Source organism: Triticum urartu, chromosome 5A (assembly GCF_056163025.1).
Source record: "Triticum urartu cultivar PI428250 chromosome 5A, HENAU_Tu73, whole genome shotgun sequence".
NCBI classification, from domain to species: domain Eukaryota; kingdom Viridiplantae; phylum Streptophyta; class Magnoliopsida; order Poales; family Poaceae; genus Triticum; species Triticum urartu.
The window spans coordinates 63377021-63396639 of NC_141877.1; the positions used below are offsets into that span (position 1 = coordinate 63377021).

Genomic DNA, 19619 nt, shown 5'->3' on the forward strand with positions numbered 1-19619 from the left:
ACCGTTAGTTCGTAACTAGGTAACTATAAAGGTGACTTTTGGGTACACTGCAAAGTATGCCATGGTGCTACATATGTCAAGACCGAGATTTGCCCCTCCAGCGATAATGCCATGGTGCTACATATGTCAAGACGTTAGTTCGTAATTGGGTAACTATAATGTCTTTTTCATTCTTTTGCACTAGTTTTCTGCGGGTTTTTTTTATTTTCTTCCACTTCTTTTGTTTCTTTTTGGGTTTTCATTGGTTTCTTCATTTTTCTTTGTATTTTGGCTTTTCATCGGATTTTTTCTTTCTCTTTTCATTTAGAACAGGAAAAAACTTATACATGTTTGACATTTATTCAAATACATGAAACATATTTTGTGTACACATTGACATTTTTGCAAATACTTGATTATCATTTTATTTCAAACATATATTTTTATGCCCACTTTTTCATACGCACTCTACGCTTTTTGTATACATCAGGGACATTTCTTAGACACACATTTAACATTTTCTAAATACATAATTAACATACGTTAAAGCATATTTTTTATGTCTACTATTTTGCATACACATTGAACATTTTTTGTATACACTAGGAATATTTTTTATATACATATTTAATTTTTTTTAACATATGTCTACTCTTTTCCATAAACAATTGTACATTTTTTATACATCAGGAACATTTCTATATACACGTTTAACATTTTTTAAATACATGATTAACACTTTTTTCATATCTATGTTTTTGTGCCTACATTTGTTGAGTACACAAGGTACATTTTTGTACACATCAAGAACATTGCTAATGCACAATTAACATTTTTTAAATACATTATTAAAATGTAACATATGTTTTGATGTCTTTTTTAAAACAATATGTTTTGATGTCTAATTTTTCCATACACATTGTACGTTTTTAAACGAGTTATAATTATTATTATTTTGAAACAAGACATTGTACGTTTTTAGTATACATCAGAAATATTTTTATACACGTCTAAATTTTTTTAATATGTGAATAAAATTATTTTCACACATATGTTTTGATGTTTAATTTTTATGGAGACATTGTACAATATTTGTATACGTTATAAACATTTTTCTATACACATTCAACATTTTTCAAATGTATGATTAATATTTTTAGTTCTGTATGTCAAATGATTTTTATATAGATATATATAAAATATAAGAAATATAAGAAAAGGTAAAAACAAAGCAAAAAATGAAAAAAATGGAAAAAGCGCTCAAGGCCTGCGGCCCAGCTGAGCCGACCCAAGAAGAAGGCGAGTGCTCGATCGTTCATCTACACTACTATTAATCGAGAAAACTTGGCGACGGCGGACGAAAACTCTGCCCGTACAAATAACCCATGCCCGCACGAATCTACAGGTAAACCCACGTCCTTTTCTCAAAAAAAATTTACACTACTATTAAACGAGAGAACTTGACGACGGCGGACGAAAACTCTGCCCGTACAAACAACCCACGCCCGCACGAGTCTACAGGTAAACCCATGTTCTTTTCTCAAAAAGAATCTACACTACTATTAAACGAGAGAACTTGACGACGGCGGACGATAACTCTGTCCATACAAACAACCCACGCCAGCATGAGTCTACAGGTAAACCCACGTCCTTTTCTCAAAAAAATATACACTACTATTAAACGAGAGAACTTGACGACGGCGGACGAAAACTCTGCCCGTACAAACAACCCATGCCCACACGAGTCTACAGGTAAACCCACGTCCTTTTCTCAAAAAAAAAAGGTAAAAACCCACGTCCAAATTACACGGAGAGTCATACATGGAAAACAAATGAGTCATACACGCAAACAACTGATCTAAATTAGCGGGAATCAATCCAGGCTCGACGTCCAGATTACATGCCCCGTTGCTGCCCTGCGCAGCCGCTGAGGCACCCGACGACGGCCGCGACGTCGCTGCCCTGCACAACCACCGAGGCACCCGACGACGGCCGCGACGACGAGGTCGCCAAGTCACTCGACGACGGCCACGACGACGTGTTGTTTCTCAACATAAGTGCAGCCGCACAGACGCCCTGCCACGGCCGCGACGAGAAGCTCCTCGCCGACATAGGTGCATGCTCTTCCCTGATCTGAGGTTCGAAAGGCTTTTACATGTCGCTGCCGCCAAGGCTTCGTTAGGCTAGAGGACGCCTCCGCCCTGCTCCTTGCTCAACATGTTCATGTGATCCATCAATTGTTTTGATTGAATGAAATTATGAAAAACAAGGAAAGTGCGTGAACTGGTGAATTATGGCATGACCATATGCTAACAATCCCTGTTGTCCGTACCTGACCTAAACCTGGCGTCGTTTCATGAATCCTTGTCAAATGAGCATTGTACTGACCTCACCTAAATGCCTCAGCAAGCTGCATATGAACAGGTTCAATTCTCAGTTCCAAATATGAACACACATAAAGTCACTCTGAGATACACCTACATGAATAGCATTACAAACTACTACATCCTGAATCATCATTGCAGGTATATATATTAATGCAAAAGGAATTCAATTGGCGACTGAGTATTACCAAAGCTTTCATGTTAAACAGTAGGATAGAGTTGAACATAAAACACTACTCTGTCTGAGTTGTGGTAATAGTATTCCTTCAGTTACAATTATGTGATACCATTCTTGACATTCACAGGGTTGAAGGACTTCGTATGGCCCCAACCAGTCCCAACAGGGCACGCACCCCGTTCCAGGATATAAGCAACAACCAATCCTTGGGGTGATGAGCATTAGACAACCACCCAATTTCAGTTTTTGTACCCCAACTGCTGAATTGTGACATTGATTGCAGACCCTAAAGAGGTAAAAAGGCGGAGGGATAGAGAGCGGTATGCACAAAATAAGGATGAGATTAATAAAAGACAACATAAGGCCTACAAACAGAAGAAAATTGCCTCTGCTAAGATTAGTGGGGCACAAACACAGCTGGGTGTATCATAAGGTAATAAAGATGAACTTCATTCTTCATTATATATATTGTTGTATATAATGATTTATTCTTCATCTACTCAGGCAGTAATGAGATTAATAAAGATGAAATTCATTCTCCATTATATATATTGCTATATATAATGATCTATTCTTCGTCTACTCAGGCAGTAATAAGATTAAGAATCGTATGGAAAGGGAGCGGTATGCACGAAATAGAGAGGAAATATTAAAGCGACAGCGACAAACCCGCGAGCAAAATAAGCATATTGTTGCCATCATTGATGGCAGTAACATTGTGACGCAAGTGCCGGCTACCGGACAATCTGCAGTCACACAACTGCAGAACATAACAAGTGCAGGGGGTGCGGTACCAAATTCCGTTCATTTGACCAGAGACAATGTGGACGATGAGTCCGATTGGTTGCACAGAATTGATGCGTACCATATGCAACGGAATTCAAAACGACTGACACCCACACTTATGTCACTAGATGAGAACCCCCAACTCAGTACAATCGACAACCTACATATGCCAGAAAAGTCTTCTAAAAAAGGGTTAGTTGTCTGATTTATTAATGGTGTTAAATTATCTGGTGTTTATTTCTTTTCTATTTTGCCATTCTATTTTTGTTTCAGGTACAGATCCTTCTTATGGCAAGAAATCTCTACCGATCCAACGTAATTATATTACTCCAAGGATGGAAACGACCCATATGTAGGTCAAACCCCTCATAATCAAATTGGTACGGTCTTGTGGTACCATCCTGTGCATAAAAAGGGTCCATCTCTTTTGCTTACTCTTTTGTGCCAAATAAATGTTTTCAGCCAACGACCACGCCGATGCTTACGGACTACTCGAGCCTGATGTCCACACGATAAACATTGATGGTTTGCATAATGTCATTTTTAGTTTCATATCCCCAGTATGTATAACATCAAATTAGCATCATTTACTACTCCTAACACACTACTATTCAATATTCACAAATAGAATGCTTGGGAGACGGGAACCTAGGAGAAAAAACTGGAGACGTGGACTGCTACCTCTTGAGCACTGCGTTGATTTTCCCTTGAAGAGAAAAAGGTGATGCAGTGAAGTAGCGTAAGTATTTCCCTCAGTTTTTGACAACCAAGGTATCAATCGAGTAGGAGATCACGCTCGAGTCTTATGCATCTACACAAACAAATAAGAACCTCACAACCAACGCGATAAAGGGGTTGTCAATCCCTTCGCCGCCACTTACGAGAGTGGGATCTGATAGATATGATAAGATAATATTTTTGTATTTTTATGATAAAGAGAAATAAAGATGCAAAGTAAAATAAATGGTAATAGAAATAACTAAGTGTTGAAAGATTAATATGATGGAAGATAGACCCGGGCGCCATAAGTTTCACTAGTGGCTTCTCTCAAGAGCATAAGTATTACGGTGGGTAAACGAATTACTGTCGAGCAATTGATAGAATTGAGAATAGTTATGAGAATATCTAGGCATGATCATGTATATACGCATCACGTCCGTGACAAGTAGACCGAAACGATTCTGCATCTACTACTATTACTCCACACATCGACCGCTATCTATCATCCATCTAGAGTATTAAGTTCATAAGAATAGAGAAATGCTTTAAGTAAGATGACATAATGTAGAGGGATAAACTCATGCAATATGATATAAACCCCATTTTTTTATCTTCGATGGCAACAATACAATACGTGCCTTGCTGCCCCTGTTGTCACTGGGAAAGGACACCACAAGATTGAACCCAAAGCTAAGCACTTCTCCCATTGCAAGAAAGATCAATCTAGTAGGCCAAACCAACTGATAATTCGAAGAGACTTGCAAAGATAAACCAATCATACATAAAAGAATTCAGAGAAGATTCAAATATTGTTCATAGACAAACTTGATCATAAACCCACAATTCATCGAATCTCGACAAACACACCGCAAAAGAAGATTACATCGAATAGATCTCTAAGAAGATCGAGGAGAACTTTGTATTAAGATCCAAAAAAAGAGAAGAAGCCATCTAGCTAATAACTATGGACCCATAGGTCTGAAGTAAACTACTCACACATCACCGGAAAGGTCATAGAGTTGATGTAGAGGCCCTCCATGATCAATGCCCCCTCCGGCGAAGCTCCGGAAAAGGCCCCAAGATGGGATCTCTCGGGTACAGAAGGTTGCGACGGTGGAATTAGGTTTGCGTGGTGCTTTTGGATGTTTGGGGGGTATGTGGATATATAGGAGCAATAAGTACGTCGGTGGAGCAACGAGGGGCCCACAAGGGTGGAGGGCGCACCCAAGGGGTAGGCATGCCCCCTACCTCGTGGCTTCCTCGATTGTTTCTTGACGCCCACTTTAAGTTTTCTGGATCATGTTTGTTGAGAAAATCACATTCCTGAAGGTTTCATTCCATTTGGACCCCGCTTGATATTCCTTTTCTGCGAAACACTAGAATAGGCAAAAAACAGCAATTTGGGTTGGGCCTCCGATTAATAAGCTAGTCCCAAAAATGATATAAAAATGTAAAATAAAGCTCATTAACATCCAAAATAGATAATATAATAGCATGGAGCAATCAAAAATTATAGATACATTAGAGACGTATCAAGCATCCCCAAGCTTAATTCCTGCTCGCCCTCGGGTAGGTAAACGATAAAAAAGAATTTTTGATGTGGAATGCTTTCTAACATATTTCTCAATGTATTTTTTCTTTATTGTGGCATGAATGTTCAGATCCAAAAGATTCAAGATAAAAGTTTAATATTAACATAAAAATAATAATACTTCAAGCATACTAACTAAGCAATCATGTCTTCTCAAAATAACATGGCCAAAGAAAGTTCATCCCTACAAAATCATATAGTTTGGTCAAGCTCCATTTTTGTCACACAAGAATGCTCTCATCATGCACAACCTCGATGACAAGCCAAGCAATTGTTTCACACTTTAGTAATCTCAAAAAAAAATTCAACTTTCACACAATACATGAGCTTGAGCCATGGATATAACACTAATATAATGAAAGGGGGTTATGTGGAGAAGACAAAAAAGGAGAAAGTCTCACATTGACGCGGCTAATCAATGGGCTAGGAAGATGCCCATCAATTGATGTCAATGCAAAGAGTAAGGATTGCCATACAACGGATGCATTAGAGCTATAAATGTATGAAAGCTCAATAAAAAAACTAAGTGGGTGTGCATCCAACTTGCTTGCTCACGAAGATCTAGGGCACTTGAGTAGGCCCATTGTTGGAAAATACAATCCAAGTTCTATAATGAAAAGTTCCCACTAGTATATGAAAATGACAAAACAAGAGACTCCCTATTATAAAGATCATGATGCTACTTTGAAGCATAAGTGTGAAAAAGGGATAATAGCATTGCTCCTTTTTATTTTCTCTTTTGGGGGGGCTTTTTTTTCTTTTTTTTTGGCATTTCTCTTTGGGAGGGGGGACAATGCTCTATTAATAATGATCATCACACTTCTACTTATTTACAACTCAATAATTACAACTCGATACTAGAACAAGATATGACTCTATATGAATGCCTTCGGCGGTATACCGGTATGTGCAATGACTCATGAGTGACATGTATGAAAAAATTATGAATGATGGCTTTGCCACAAATACAATGTTAACTACATGATCATGCAAGGCAATATGACAATGATGATGCGTGTCATAATAAACGGAATGGTGGAAAGTTGCATGGCAACATATCTCGGAATGGCTATAGAAATGCCATAATAGATAGGTATGATGGCTGTTTTGAGGAAGATATAAGGAGATTTATGTGTGATAGACCGTATCATCTCACGAGATTTGGATGCACCGGCGAAGTTTGCACCAACTCTCAAGGTGAGAAAGGGCAATGCACGGTACCGAAGGGGCTAGCAATGATAGAAGGGTGAGAGTGCGTATAATCCATGGACTCAACATTAGTCATAAAGAATTCACATACTTATTGCAAAAATCTACAAGTCATTAAAAACCAAGTATTACGCGCATGCTCCTAGGGAGATAGATTGGTAGGAAAAGACCATCGCTCGTCCCCGACTTCCACTAATAAGGAAGACAATCAAATAACACCTCATGTTTCAAATTTATTACACAGCGTTTACCATACGTGCATGCTATGGGACTTGCAAACTTCAACACAAATATTTCTCAAATTCACAACTACTCAACTAGCACAACTTTAATATCAATATCTCCATATCTCAAAACAATTATCAAGTATCAAACTTCTTTTAGTATTCAATGCACTTATATGAAAGTTATTATTATGCCTAAAAGCAAATTACCATGTTGTTCTAAAGAACTCTCAAAATAATATAAGTGAAGCATGAGAGATCAATTATTTCTATAAAATAAAACCACCGCCGTGCTCTAAAAGATATAAGTGAAGCACTAGAGCAAAAACTAGATAGCACAAAAGATATAAGTGAAGCATATAAAGTGGACCAAGAACATCTAGATCTATTCAGCTGTTTGAACAATGAGCAACTAGCTAGTTTCAATGACATAATGGATCATGTGACAAACCAAAAAAAGCCAGATATTCTTTGTTGACGGTCCAGGAGGCACTGGGAAGACGTACCAGTACAAGGCGTTGCTTGCAAAGGTCCATTCGATGGGTCTAATAGCGATCGCAACTGCTACATCAGGTATCACAGCGTCGATAATGCCTGGAGGCCGGACTGCACACTCCAGGTTCAAAATTCCAATCAAGCTCACTGACAACAGCATGTGTAGCTTCACAAAGTAGAGTGGTATGGCAGAGTTGCTTAAACAGGTGTCCTTGATAATTTGGGATAAAGTTGCTATGACAAAGCGTCAAGCAGTTGAGACACTTGATACATCGCTGCAGGATATAATGGAATGTTCTTTACCATTTGGTGGAAAGGTTGTCGTCTTTGGTGGCGATTTCAGGCAGGTCCTCCCCGTTGTGACCCGAGGGACAAGAGCATAGATCACTGATGCTACACTGTTGAGATCCTATCTATGGCAGAAGATCCGCAAGATACGCCTCACACGCAATATGTGGGCACAGACAGACCCTTGGTTCTCGGAATACCTCCTAGGGACCGGCAATGGGACGGAAGAAACAATTGGCGACGACTATGTGCATCTCCCTGAAGACATTGTGATTGCTTATACCGACGATGATGAACCTATTAACAAGCTTATCGAAGATGTCTTCCCATCCCTTCACACCAATGCTAGGTCGAGAGAGTACATGAGCACACGTGCAATTCTCTCGACCAAAAACGAGCATGTGGATGACCTGAATGACAAGATGATCTCCAGGTTTCCGGGCGAAGAAAAGGTGTACCATAGCTTTGACTATATCGAGGATGACTTCCAGAATAATTACACAATTGACTTCCTGAACTCGATCACACCAAATGGGTTGCCCCCGCATGTCTTGAGGGTAAAAATCAACTGCTCGATCATTTTGCCACGGAACCTCAACCCTCATAATGGGCTATGTAATGGAACACGGCTTATGATCAAGGCCTTCTAGGATAATGCAATCGATGCAGAGATTGTTGGTGGCCAGCATGCTGGAAAGAGGGTGTTCATACCTAGGATCCCTATGTCGCCCTCGGAGAACACCTCACTTCCCTTTAAGCTTAAGAGAAAACAGTTCCCCATCCGCCTGAGTTTTGCGATGACCATTAACAAGGCACAGGGTCAAACCATCCCAAATGTCGGTATTTACCTTCCAGAACCTGTTTTCTCACATGGCCAACTATATGTTGCATTCTCAAGGGGTGTCTCAAGAAAGACGACACCGATTTTAGCCAAGCCTAACAAGGAGGTTGATAAATCTGAGAAAAGCACCAAAAACATTGTCTACAAAGATGTTTTAGAGGGGTGAGGTACGTGCAATAGTTCGTGTTTTCTTTGCACCTTTGATTTTGTACCTATATAACTAACTCTGAATCTAACACTTTTTGTTTTATTTGCAGGTTTTCATAACAGCGCGCTACATAATAGGCATGAAACACAAATGATGTCGATGTGACCTCCGTTCTTTATGTCAGAGTCGTTTATTAGTGTGATTTATTTGTAAAAATCGTTGACATATTAACTGTCCCGAAATGAAAAAGTACAGACTTTAAATGTGTCACACTTGTTATTCCTTTCATGTTCTGAATACTTACAACATTCATTTGGGAACGTAGAAATTTCAATTTATTCTGTTAATTCCAGAACATAAGATTGCTATACCAGCAAAGTGTAAGCTGCTGGGATCATTGACAGAAATAATGAAATATTGCAATCTTATGATGGCTGTTGTTCTCTGAAGTGCATATGTGATTGTTCGACCTCGGTCTCAAATATAACTGGTTGAATTGCCAAGCGCATGTGAACTAACTAAATTGAAACGATCCATCTAACATATAAATGGAAGAAAGAAGTGTCAATTTTAGTCTTGACTGGACGTGGTCATCATGGAGTACTAAGTATTCTCAGTCCCTAACACTAACAACCGTCGATAATAATGTGTAAACACAAAAGTGAAGACAGCATAAGCAACAATGAACAAAAAGAGATAAAGGGCCAAGAAAGCAATCAATTTTTCTGACCACACATGAGCAGCAATAATAATAAAACATAAGTACGGAACTCACCTTGATGGTTTCTTCATAAAATGGAAACCTATGATGTCACCAGTCCCAATAGCTTTGGGCTATATTACAATATTTGCAAGGTTACATGGTTTGATCTCAGGAATAGTGGATTATGCCGTTTTATCATGCTCGGTCTTGAAACAACCGAAAGCACTTCCTTGGCCCCTCCTGTCAAACACGGCCATTGAGGGCACATAATAAACTAACTGCCAAGACAAAGGATACAAGAATTATATTTCTATAGAGAATGATGAACTTTCTGTACATAATAAAAAGGTAAGAGAAAGCACACAAAAAAATAGATAAACGTTCTGATGAGCCGAGCCGAATATTTCTGTATAAACATGTATTACGAAAATAACTCTATTAATTCTATGTGCGTAGGGTATAAAAAAGCAAAAAAAAAAAAGCATGCGTCCTGAGATAAATCAAAGGAGTTGCCAAAAAAAGATAGATCAAAGGAAAGCGTGGGGCCTGAGATAACAATCACGATTCCCTTGCCTCCTCACGCTATGAAAGTCCTTCCCCTGATTTCCGCCTTACATATTGCCTACAGCGAACGATCTTTCAATCAGGAGCCCACAGAAGCAAGGGGTTTTGCACCGTAGGGTTTCCTTCATCCTCTCTCGCGAAGGATTGCCGCAGCCTCACACCCCTCCGCCACGCCGGCCTCCTCTACTGCAAGTCTGTCTAGCTTGCCGTACACATGTGTCCGTGGTGAACTACCATCGTCCCCCCCATGTCTGCGTCACAATCCCCGGTGGCCTCTATGGATCAATCTGCTATCATCGTGGTAATAATGATATCTCTCTATAATTACATCCTATTCACGATTTCACATCTACAAGGCAACATAGTCACTAGAGGTGATCAAACGAAGTGAATCAACATGCCTTGTGTTACCCCGCAAAGTTACAGAGATTTCATTATGTGACTTAGGAAATTCTTTGGGCAAGATCCACCTGATTACTAGAGAGAATAGTCACGCAAGTTAGTCTCAAAAAGTTTACTGAACAATTAAAAAAAAGAAATAGATACTGAAATTTAGCTGGAAAGGATGTCCTGATACCACTATGTTAAGTAAACATGAGAAGATATGTGCATACAGTTTTGATGTACTCCCTACGACCCAACATATAAGATCGATTTTCAAGCTAACAAAACATAGGGGCTGAATGTGTATGACGTGATAATAATATATGCTTTGATTTTCAGGAAAACATCGACAAAGGAGCGAAGGACGAGCATACACAAAATATGCAGATTGAATGCATGATAACCAAAGATGAAGATATGAACACCGAGTCAACAAATGCAATAGAAGAACAAGGCATCATGGAAGATACAGAAAATATGCAGATTGATGAGGTGATATCCTAACACAAGCATACAAACCCCAAGCCGACAAAGGCGGTTTTTAATTTCACATGCCATTATTATTCTTCTTATTCAGGGGGGACAAAACAATATGTAATCTATAGTATAATAATATCATATCTACGATTCTTTATTCATCTTCATAATATTTGCTCTTCTATACGTCCTGAAGAATATTATATTATTGTGTGTTTCAGTTACTAAGCGATGAAGAACCAGTAAGTACCGGGTAATATTATATTATGTGTGTTTCAGGTACGAAGCGAGGAAGAATCAAATGGAATAGACGACGATGAAGTACAGAAAAAAAAGCACACAGGCCACAGATTGCGAAGTGGCAAAGGCATGCTTCCGTTTCAACTATCCCAAATAATTCTAATTCTCATTATATTATAATACTACATAGGGATTATTCTTTGTAATGTTGCTCTCAGGATTAACCGTCAAGGAAACAAGTGAAGAAATGCAGCCAGCTCAAGACAATGAATTAGCTCAAACATTCGACACCGAAGGGGCAGAAACTGTAGGGGACAAGCTTGCAGAATTAAATGGAATAGCCAACAAAGATGAAGTGGAGAAAAAGAAGAGCACGCGGTCCACAGATTCCGAGGTGACAGAGGCATATTTTCTTTTCCAACTATATGTCCCAAATAGTTCCAATTCTAATTATATTAAACCCTGCATACTAATTGTTCTTTGTAATCTTGCTCTCAGGAATTAACCTTGAATGAAACAAGTGAACAAATGCAGTCAGCTCGGGATGAGGAATTAGCACAAACATTTGGCACCGAAGGGGCAGACACCATAGGGGACACAATGAGAGAATCAAATGGTACAGCCGACAAAGAAGTCAAGAAAAAGCAGAGCACGCAGTCCAGTGATTCCGAAGACTCTGAAGTGACAGAGGTATCTTTTCTTTTCCAACTACTATGTCCCAAATAGGTCTAATTATAAGTATATTATATCCTACATACCCATTATTCTTTGCAATGTTGCCTCCAGGAATTAACCTTCAATGAAACAAGTGAACAAATGGATGCAACTGAGGACAGAGAATTAGAACTAACGTCTCACATGGAAGGGGCACATACCGGGAAGCCTATCCGGCTGCATAACAAAACTAAGAAGGCACAAGACTACGTGGTGGCTCCAGAAGGCACGGACAAACCCTTCTATGCCCTGCACTGTCGATGACTGGTCCGTGATTGAAAATATCATGTCTGAACCAAACGATAAAAGAAATTTAGTGAGCATCGACGACTCACATCTCCAAAGAAAACAGTTAGAACGTCTATTACTCCCCGAAGAATTTCTTGGCGACGAAGTAAGTATATGTAGCTTTCAGACAAGACTATGTTGTTTTAACATGAGTTTCTATTCTCTCCTCTGACTAAGGTGTGCACTTCATATTGCAGATCATAGACGCATACATACATTGCATAAGTGCTAAAGAGCATCTACAGATGAGGTCAGGTGGAAGTGTGTTCTTAGAGAGTGCATGCATCTCTAAGATGATAAAGGAATTTAGCTCTATACGGGATGACGCACCAAGATGGGTATTAGACAGAGCTACAACTTATTTGGAACATGATGTGGTGAGTCTCAGTTCCATATAAATGTTTGTATAGATGGGACCTAAACTAACAAAAACCCTATTTTCAGATATTCATTCCAGTTAACATTGAACACTTCCATTGGTACCTAGCAGTTATAAATGTCGGGCAGCGATGCATCCAGGTGCTCAACTCGCTAGGCCCAGGAATGAGCCGCAAAGACCTCACCGCTATGGTTAGTCATTAGTCCCACTACACCATCTTTTGATAAGACGATTTCTGTTATTGTTTTGGTTGTGATGCTAATACTTTGGCATTTATTCATTCAACAGCTCAAAGGACTAGAAAATGTATTCGAATATGCATCGCTTCAAGTGGAACTAAAAACTGATAAGTGGAAAGACTTAAACATCTCATCATGGCCAAGGGAAGAGTGTATTAAGAGCAAACTGCAAAGAGACTGGTATACCTTCTAACTCAAAGGCTCAAAGTAATTGACTTCCGAAGACTCTGAATTTAGGCTTATTTTGACAGCAATCTGTAGGAGGAATTAGTTTAAATAAACATGGAGTAGTTTAACAATCTTGAAAGCAAGCTGCGCACACATCTTACTGAATTTAGGTTCATCTTGAAAGCAAAGTTTTGATAGTTTTTTAGGTTTGACATACAATTTTGACAGTTTGGGGACAGATTTAGTCACTGAACCAATTATGACCAGCAAATCATTAAACTTTAGTCTCAATATCTGAATTTCTATTTCTGGACCATGTGGCGGCAAGCAGGCAAATTAAATTGGTAAACAGTACAGTGTCCAACTGATTCAGCACTAGAGGCCGACAGTGATAGCACCAAGCAAAATTCAGTAATTATGACCAGCAAATCATTAAACTTAGTCTGAATATCTCAATTCTATCTCTGGACCATGTGGCTGTAGGCAAGCAAATTAAATTGGTAAACAGTGCAATGCCTATCTCATTGAACACTAGGGCCTGAGAGCAACTAGATTCAGTCAAGCATGCAAGTGAATCTAGAGCAGCAGAAAAATCAGGGAACCAGACCTATGAAATCAAAACGAGAGAGAGGTAGAGGGAGGCTTTACCTTGGGTTGCTGCTGCCCCATGGCTGGGCGTCATCCCGTGAGAGAAGCCTCACTCCTCTCCCTACATCAAGTTGGTGCAGGTGCGTGGTGAGTTGGAGGCTGGCTGCATCCATTGGCGTGTTGAGGTCTCCTGCAGCCCAGCATAAACACCATCTCAGGGAAGGGAAGAAGAAATCCAAGAGGATAGGAGAAGGGGGCGGACCTGTATGTCGTCGGGGTAGCCTTCCTGTCCCGGAGCCACAGGGTAAGGTCGTCGGAGCCACGACGGAGCAGATCAAGCGCCGGCGCACGCGGATCCAGCGTCGGCGAACGCAAATCAAGTGCCTCCTCGCCCAGCAGCAGCACCACCAGCAGCACCTCCTTGCCCAGAAGCCTCACTCCTCCTCTCCCTACGGGGTGTGAGAGAACTAGGGTTGGGGCTGCCAGAGTGGGCATAGGTGATGGGGAGCAAGGCGGCCATGGGGAGGAAGAGGAGAGCGCACGCGGTGGATGGCCCCGGCGTCGCCAGGAGGAGCGAGGGGCGGCGCAGAGCAGATCGCCGGGCCGCCGCCTGTGGATGGGGATGTTGTGGCCATGGATGAGGGAAGAATGGGGAGGAAAGGAGAAATGAGGGGCGGTGGGAGTTTGACTGAGCTTTGAGTGAGTGTGGCGTTGTCCGAACAAAAATACATTGTAACTGTATTAGATCTTCTAAATACACATTATATTTCATAGGGCATGTCCGGTTCACTAAGTTTGTGAAAATTTTGTTTTCATCAAGACTTGTTTCAGTCATGATCATTTGATGATTCTAAAAGTTGTTTTGTACAAATATCTATAAATTTGATTAAAAATGATTGAGTTTATTTAAGTTTTATATTTGTAATCATACAGGTCATCTTGTGGTCTATGGATGATAAATTTATGGAGTACTTCACAGGAGATATGTTGTCTGACATTCCTACACAGGTGTTTTTTTTACTGTGTATCATTATATTTATTCTATGTTGTATCAGTATTTAACTCTTATTACTGTTTTAATAGGAACATATGACAGATTTTAGAACAAAACTAGCTATCATTTTAGTGGACTCAGAATTGAATGATGATAATATAAGAAATCGAGACATGAAAGAGGACGATAACAACACAGATGCCACAGAATGTATGATTCTGGATAGACCCCCTGAAAATTTCAAAACATCAAATACATCAACAGAAGTTGAGCTCATCTCGCGGTTATTTATTCTTTCACCGTCTGTCAACCCAACAAACGATGATTTAATAGATGAACTTTGTTTGTTCATCGGTATGGTTGATGATGTCGCTCTACTAGAGTAAGCCATATTTTTTATTTCATTTTGTATGCCAACAAATTACTTTGATGTCATTATAATTTACAGAATTTTGATTTTACAGGAGCGAAGGGGTGAAAATCTCTGATCCGTACCCTATTAGCTTAAATTTGAGACAAATTAAAAACATATTAAGCAATGATGAATACATGGATATTCATTGCTTTAATATGGCTGTGCGAATACTAGCGCGCCACGAAGTCCAGCTTTTCAGAGACATTCCATCTCACTATATGGATCTGAACTTTTGTGTAAGTTACTATAATCACGTACTACATTTTTTTCTCATTGCACTAATATTTTCTGATTTTTACTTTAGTCCATGTTCCACTATGCATGAGACTCAAGTCATCATGAACATATGGAAATTGCTACATTGAAACGGTTGTTTTATAGCTGGCCTGACGGTAATGACTATCATATCTCTCAATGTGATATGGTAAGATTTTTTTTTTCATTTGTAACAGTGCTTTACTTGGTCTTAATTAATATTCTATGTATTTCTAAATTATTTCATCATTGCAGATTTTATTTCCTTGGTATATGTTTGGGTTATTTCTATTGTTTGTCTTGGATCAAAATAGAAAAGTTGTCTCAATTTTCGATCCGATACCAATACCTACTTTTGGAAAGAATGTACTTAAAACCGTGGCCGACAATCTAAACCTTGCGCTTGAAGTTGCAAACCCTACATTCAAGGATGATATCTCTAAATGGGAATGCATAGTTCCTGATGCTCCAACAAACTCACACTGGTATGAATATTTTAAATGCATTACAATATTAATTGATTCATTCAACGCACATTATGTGTTTATTTCATATATGCAGTGCCTTGTCTGGTTATTTGGTTTTTAATTACATGCACTCATTGTGTGATGAAAAGCTATATTTTCCCATACCCCAGGTGACTATTTACACCATGCTTATCTGTATACACATTGCACATACAACTTGTTATAACAATGTTGTATAATGCCAATGTAGGATGGTTTTCAACTGAGGAAGCAATTTTTGGTGCATATTTTAAAGTACGAAGAGAATGAAGCTCAAAACAATATCCCATACATTGAACGAAGCATCATTGATCGCATCTATAGATGGACCTTCATTGCTTCAAAAGATGGACCTTCAAAACATGCTTAGTTGCGGTTTTTAGAATATGTTCTTGTAGCAATTATAATACAATTATTATGTGACAGTGAATTTTATGTGAAGACATGTTTATGATATGTGTGTTGGATCACAAATATGTCGCACTTTTTGAAAATACAATTTGAGTGACATGTTAACATTTAGTAGCGATCTGAATTTTCTGTAAAAATTCTTTTAGTATTATATTATGTGAACATGTTTTGTTTGAGATGTGCGTTGCTCGTGCATGCTTACTAGTTTAAAAAAAAAGTTGAGCAGTCTTGTTACTTCGCAGGTGATCACTTTCCCTTCTCTCTCAATCGCATTTCACATGTCGCAGTTGACCGGTCAACCATTGACTTAAAAAAACGAATCACAAAAAATAAAAAAAAGTTGATGATATAAAAAATGTTCACAGATTTTGAAAAAGGTTCACTAACTCTAATAAAGTTCACAATTTTTAAAAAGTTTATAAAATTTGAAAAAGAATAATAAATTTTCCAAAAAAGTTTATCAAATTTCTCCAAGAAGGTCATCAATTTTGAAAAAAGTTCAGTGAATTTGAAAATTTTCATCTAATTTGAAAAAAAGTTCATCAATGTTGGAAAAAAATCATTGACTTTGAAAAAAGTGCATCAATTTTGAAAAAAAAATAACTTCATTGATTTTAAAAAAACAGGAAACAGCGAAAAGAAAACAGACAAAAAATAGAAATAAAAAGCAAATAGAAAAAAAAGAATCGGGAACTGAAAAAAAGGAAGAAAACTGGTTCCAGAAAACAAGTAGGGGCTGGAAGAATGGGCCGACAACCAACTGGGACTAGCAAAGCGACGAGGGCTGTGTGCGACCGCTACCAAATACTCCCTTCGTTCTTAAATATAAGTCTTTTTAGACATTTTAAATAGACTACAACATACGGATGTATATAGACATATTTTAGAATTTAAATTCACTCATTTTACTATGTATGTAGTCATTTGTTAAAATCTTTAAAAAGACTTATATTTAGGAACAGAAGGAGTACATTGTATTTGGTGCTTAAAGGGACATAAAGGAAACACTGATACATAGTGGGCGCCCTATGTCTCGTTTATAGCCCAACGCGCGAGGGTTAGGCCAGAGCATCTCTAGGCTCATCAGCTATTAAGTGTGCTTGTCTCAAAAAAAAAAGCTATTAAGTGTGCGGGGATATCTGACCCCACATCTCTCGAGGAACTAGCTTGTCGAGAAGCTTTGTCTCTGGCTACTTAAATTTGTCACATGTGATAATATCTTTGGACTGTCAAGAAGTTGTTACGAACATCAACAAGGGCATGGGAGGTTTATATGCAAGCATTGTCAGAGAGATCAAGGCGACATCTACCCAATTTGCAGCTTACTCCTTCAGCTTTGAGGGCGTGATTCTAATATCGAGGCACATAGTCTCGCTAAACACGCTTTAGGGCTTTCTTTAGGACGTCATCTGTGACTCCTTGATACTCTGGACGTAAATTATATCCCAATGTATTTGGACTATGATCATTAAATAAAGTGTGTTTAGACTAAATAAAAGGTAGTCCAGAGCATCTTTTTGTTCTTTTTTTGCACATTCTTTGTTTTTTGTTTTCTTTTTACTTTTTTTCCAAATATTCTAATGTATATATTATAAAAAACACATTACATCAAAAAATTTAAAAATATTTCTCATGTATACAAAAAATATACAATGTGCACGAAAATAGTTCAGCGTGTATTAAAAAATAAAGAATTAGAAATAATATTGATCAATATTTGAAATTTTTAATCACACATTTATTGAAAAATGTAAAATGTCTATAGAAAATATGTTTCCCATCTATACGAAAAATTACAGAATGTGTATCAGAAAATTTGATCATGCAATTAAATTCTGTTAATGTGTATAAAAATGTTCCTGGTGAATAAAAAAATAAAAAAGTGTATGGAATGAGAGATGAAAACTAGATTTTTGACAAAAAGCTAATCATGTATTCCAAAAATTTATATGCGGTTTGTAAAATCCTCTATTACCATAATAAAATGTTCAATGTTTGTTTGAGAAAATTTTGACCATGTATACGAAAATTTTGACCATAATAACGTGTTCATAACATGTTCTTAAGAAGAAAAAACTGTACACCATATATTTGAGAAATATACAATCAGTATCAAAAGAATGTTTCACGTGTCCACTGAAAATGTATAAGAAATTAAAAAAGAAAAAACAAAGGAGAAACAAAAGAAAACTAAATAAACAGAAAAGATAAAAAAAAAGAAACAGGAAACAAGGAAACTGGGGGAAATCTGTGGAAAAAAAGAAAAGAAAAGAAGAAAAAACAGAGAAGCCTGAGAAAGAAATAAAAAAACTAAATAAAATAAAAAGAAAAAAACCAATATAACCAGGAATAAAACGGTGAAGAAACAAAAACAAACAAAGAACCCCATCAAGAAACAAAAACCGTAAGAAAAACAAAAAGAAGAGAAAAACAGAGAAGAAAGCAACATACACAACTGTCGGCGAACGAGCGAGCGGTAAGAACGGGCAAGCACGTGCGAGCATGTGCTAAGAATGGACTGGTGCAGTACTGTACAACACTCAAAAAATCTTCAGATGAGCCAGACGCCAGTAGCGGGGCGCATAGTGGCGCCCTAAATTTGGCCGAGCAGCATTTGATTCAAAAGTGAAATTTATCAAAAAAAAGTTGACGATAAGAAAAACAATGAGAGAGAGAACGAACCACTTATCGCCGGGGAATGAACACGGCTAGCCACTGAAGTGCATGAGCATTTGTCTACATATAGGTAGCGAGGGCACATAAGAGACATTAACAGCAACAGATCTAAACATGCTTTGAAACTAGAAATGAAAATTTTCTTTTACAAAAGGAAATAGTGATATAGTTTTTGAAACGCGGACATTTTCAGATTTGTGAAAAACAACTAAAACTCAAACATTTTTAAAACATGAACAGTTTTTTAATTGGTGAATAACTTTTGGATAACATGAACATTTTTTTAAATTTCAAAGAAATTCAAACACGGACAGTTATTTTAAATATGGACATTTTCTGAAAATGGAAAACTTTTTTGGAAACTCCAAACAAAATTTAAAAAGCTAGCCTTTTTGGATCTGTGAATAATTTGTGGAAATGGGGACATTTTTTGAAAATCAAAAAAATTAGAAATTGTGAACATTTTGCAGATTTGCAGGCATATTTTTCAAAAAAAAGATTTTTTTGAAAATTTGAACATATACTTTTTTTAAGTTTGGTAAAACATGTTCGATAAAAAATAAAATAGGAACACTTTCTGAAACTGTGAACATTATTTGGAAAATATGAAGAATTATAGAAAACACGAACAGGTTTTGGAAATTTCAAACATTATTTTAAAACAGAACAATTTCTTAGTTAACTAAAAAATGTAAATAATGAAAAATCTAATATTTTAATCATAAACATTTGTTGAAATCATAAACAAATTTTGAAACAAGAAATTTTTTGAAAA

General features: G+C 37.8%; 1 pseudogene; it reads left to right on the plus strand.

Moving 5' to 3' along the window:
• The first annotated feature begins 1879 nt into the window (after window positions 1–1879).
• On the plus strand, window positions 1880–16127 carry LOC147968051 (uncharacterized; annotated as a pseudogene).
• Window positions 16128–19619: the final 3492 nt, after the last annotated feature.